Here is a 4679-nt window from a genome sequence, read left to right as displayed (position 1 = left end):
TATATATATATATATATATATATATACACGTGTGTGTGTATCCAATTCACTTACTTACTCATCCATTTGTTCTTGCCTCCTCTCTTTCTCTCTTATCCTATAGTGGCCATACCCACTATATCCCCTTTCTCCAGTCACACTGGGCCTCTCTGTTGTCCCCCAAACTCTCCACCAAACACAAGTACCTCAGGGCTTCTGCATTTGCTGATTTACACTTCGAATTCTCTTCTCTTAGACATCAGTTGGTTCACTCTCTGACTTCCTTCAATGTCCTTTTCAACTATGACCTTTTTTTAAGAGAGAGAGAGAGAGAGAATTTTTTTAAATATTTATTTTTCAGTTTTCAGCGGACACAACATCTTTGTTTGTATGTGGTGCTGAGGATCGAACCCCGGCTGCACGCATGCCAGGCGAGCGCACTACCACTTGAGCCACATCCCCAGCCCCAATTATGACCTTAACCTAAAGCCTGTCCATCCTTTATCAGCTGCCACCCTGCAGCTTCTCCTAGCTCTTTACTTTTTATCCTACCTACATAGCACTCATCTCCAGCTGATTCCATCTAGTTATTTATTTATCGTTTGTTTCCCTTCACCAGACTGTGAACACCTACAAAGCAGACCTACCAAGAACACCTGCCTGGAGGAGCAGAGATAAAGATAACCAAAAAACTATTCCTGCCCCTGAGGAACCCACACTTTAGTGAGTCATATAACCTACCAAGTAATTAGAATGGAAAAGCTCAGCGCAGTTGGATGCAAGAGTCTGAGGCCCCAGGGAGCAGTGTGGTTTGGGGCGGCAGTTATGGCACTCTGCAGCCTGGGTAGTAGTTAAAACTGTGAGATCATTCTAAGAGAATGAGAGAAATGACAAGCACTCAGGAGACACCAGTGTCTAAGGGTGAAGGACAGAGAAAGAAAACGGAGAAGCAGGCATACAAGAGTGAAGAAGAACTGGGTGAGTGAGGGCACCGAAGGACGAGCTTCTATATTTCTTTTATAGAATACTACCAACAGGATGGGAGTGTGGCTCAGTGGTAAAGCATTTACCTAGGATATGCGAGGCCCTGGGTGACAACCCCAGCATCACAAAAAATATAACAATAAAATAAAAAGAAGAAGAAAAAGAATACTACCAATAATATAGTAATGAACCTGTCTTTCCTTTTTTTGGTACTGGGGATTGAACCACCCAGTGGTGCTTAGCCACTGAGCCACATCCCCAGCCCTTTTATTTTTTTATCTTGAGACTTGGTCTTGCTAAGTTGCTTTGAACCTCAACAAAGCTGGCCTCCAATTCGCGATCCTTTTATTTTAGCCTCCTGAGTACTAGGATTACAGGCAAACTTGCAATCTTTTTTAAAAAAATATTTTTATTAGTTGTTGATGGACCTTTATTTTATTTACTTATTTACTTATTTAATTGTGGTGCTGAGAATCAAACCCAGTGCCTCACGCATGCTAGGCAAGCGCTCTACCACTGAGCCACAACCCCAGCCCAAACTTGCACTCTTAATCACCATATTGTTTTGTTTTTTTTTTAAAGAGAGAGTGAGAGAGATAGAGAATTTTAATATTTATTTTTTAGTTATCGGCGGACACAACATCTTTGTTTTGTATGTGGTGCTGAGGATCGAACCCGGGCCGCACACATGCCAGGCAAGCGCGCTACCGCTTGAGCCACATCCCCAGCCCACCATATTGTTATCTATAAGACCGTAATGTGGCAGCTCTCTATGCCTCTGCATATTTTATTGAGTACCTGTTCTGTTAAGGGTCCCCTCCTGTTCTAGACTCTGGGTGCTGAGTAGTGAAGCAGACAAAGACCCTCCCTTCATGGAGCTTCCATGTGGGGGACACTGATATTAAACAAATCTTCAGTAATAAGTGCTGTGGAGGAAAAGGAAGTAGGGTGAGGTATCATAGATGACAGTGGTGGCCTCTGAGGAGGGGACATTTAAGCAGAGATCTGAAGGAAGTGAGAGAGTGAGCCAAGAGGATATCTGGAGGAAGAACATTCCAGGCAGAGGGAACAGCAAGTGCAAAAGCCTTAAGGTGTAAGTGTGCCTGCTGTGTTCCAGGAACTGCAAGGAGGTCAAAGAAGTAGGGCTAGAATGAGCTCCAGGACAGAGAGGCAGGAGATAAGGTCAGAAAGATAAGGAAAGGCTACTGGGACATATTGTGTATACATATGTGTACACACACATACCTTTTTCTTCATTTGTTCTTTTTAGATATAAATAACAATAGAATGTATTTGGACATATTATACATACATGGAGTATACCTTATTCTAATTAGGATCCCATTCTTGCAGTTGTACATGATGTGGAGTTTCACTGGTGGTATATTCATATATGAACATAGGAAAGTTATGTTGGATTCATTCTACTGTCTTTCCTATCCCCATCCTCTCTCTCTTCCCTTCATCCATCCATACTTTATGTATTCTGAAATACCAGACAACAAACTTAACAGTCACTGCCTTTGGGGAGTTGGACTATTGTTGGAGGGAAGGAAGGGATATTTAGACTTTTTGATTTGCTCTTCCATAAGATTTGAAATTATTGCCTTACATATCTCACTGTTATAATAACCAAAAATTAATTTAAAAATAAATTTGTTGGTGCACACCTGTCATCTCAGAGGCTTGGGAGGCTGAGGCAGGAGGATCACAAGTTTGAGGCCAGTCTCAGCAACTGAGCAAGGCCCCATGCAACTTAGTGAGACCCTGTCTCAAAAAGTAAAAAGAGCTTGGATGTGGCTTAGTGGTAGAGTGCCCCTGGGTTTAATCCTTATTTAAAATAATTAAATAAACTAAATGAATTCTTGAACACGTCTTAAGGGACTCCAGCTAAAAGTTCCTTCCTTTCCTTCAACAACACTTCCTCAGGGTTGCCTCCCCTGCTCTTCTTTGCCTTCCCCATTCCCACCTCACCTAACAGTCTGACTTGGGACTTCACCTTTCCCCTACAACTGCTCTTACAGACATCACCTGTGGCTTCCCTCTGAACACAATGAACACTCCTCACTCCCCTTTCTTCTGGACCTCTGTGCTGCATTGGATGTTGTTTATGGTTCCTCTGAAGCTCTTTGTCTTTGGTTTCCCTCCTGCCCTTTTACCTCACTGGGTTCGTTCTTTCTCCATCTCCTTCCTTTGAGTACTTTGGGTTAGCTCATCCCACAGATTTGGGTTTCTTCTGGCTCTACTCTTGACCCTTTGCTTCTATGCGCTACATACATTCTTGTGGGGTCTCATACGTATCCATGGATTTAAGTACTGTCTCTGTGCTGCTCAGTCTCGGGTCTTTGTTTTCTATATTTTCTCCTGAGCTCTAGTCTAATTTATCCAATTGCCTATCAGATAAATTTATTTATCCAGCCCCCAGCTGCAGATCCTGCAGGCATCAAACTCAACTACTCCAAAACCAAACTCATCACCTCTGAGCAAAAACCTCCCCTCTCCCCTTCCTCCTGTTCTTATTTTGGTAGTTGTTATCTCCATCATCCCCATCTACCCTAGCTGACAACTCAAGAAAGGCCCTCTTCTGTAGCCACTGCGTCCCAGTGGTCATCAAAAGCCATTCTGTTTGCCAAATTTCTCTGGAGTCTGTCTTCATTTCTGCACATTTATTTCCACTCCATTCATTATACATGAGTGGATTAGTGCCTATGGATACATGGGTTTGAGGTTCTGGGAAGAGGTCAGAAATACCCTACCTGTATTTCTGCCTCTTACATATCTCACTGTTATAATAACCATCCTGCCTTCTTACACACAGCTGCTACCATGATGTCACATAGATTCATAGATTCTAACAATTTGAACCCTGCTTGAAATTTTTCCATTTTTATTTTATTTTGTTTTTTGGCAGGTAGGTACAGGGGATTGAACTCAGGGGCACTCAAACAGTGAGCCACATCCCCAGTCCTATTTTTTTTTAAGAGAGAGAGAGAGAATTTTTTAATATTTATTTTTCAGTTTTTGGTGGACATAACATCTTTATTTTATTTTTATGTGGTGCTGAGGATCAAACCCAGCGCCCCACACATGCCAGGCGAGCGCATTACCGTTTGAGCCACATCTCCAGCCCACCCAGTCCTATTTTGTATTTCATTTACAGACAGGGTCTAATTGAGTTGCTTAGTGCCTCACTTTTGCTGAGGCTGGCTTTGAACTTGCAATCCTCCTGCCTCAGCCTCCTGAGCCACTGGAATTACAGATGTGTGCCACCATACCCCACAACTTTTTTTCCATTTTTATAAGATAAAATCCAAACTCCTTAATATAAACTGGCCAGTTGCCTTCTGTCATTATCCTACATGTACCTTACATTCAAATAGCCCTGAAGGGCTCTTGTTTCTCAAAACTCCATACCTTTTTTGTGTTTCTGTGAAGTTTTGAGATAGCTTATTTATTTATTTATTTATAAATTTTGAATCAGGGTCTCTCTAAGTTGCTGAGGCTGGTCTTGAACTTGAGATCCTCTTGCCTTAGCCTCCCAGGTCGCTGGGATTACAGGCGTGAGCCAAACATCCAGCAAGATAGCACATTTGTGTCTCCAACTCTAACAGTACCTGGGACAAAGTAGGTGCTTACTAAATAAATGAAACAATGAAAATTAGAAAGGACAAAGGTTGAAGGTAAAGATACCCACCAGAAGTCTACTATGCGAGTAT

The sequence above is a fragment of the Marmota marmota genome, unplaced genomic scaffold (genome assembly GCF_001458135.2).
Source record: "Marmota marmota marmota unplaced genomic scaffold, marMar, whole genome shotgun sequence".
NCBI lineage: Eukaryota > Metazoa > Chordata > Mammalia > Rodentia > Sciuridae > Marmota > Marmota marmota.
The sequence above is the reverse complement of the archived record's forward strand: the minus strand, read 5'-3'. Positions refer to the sequence as shown.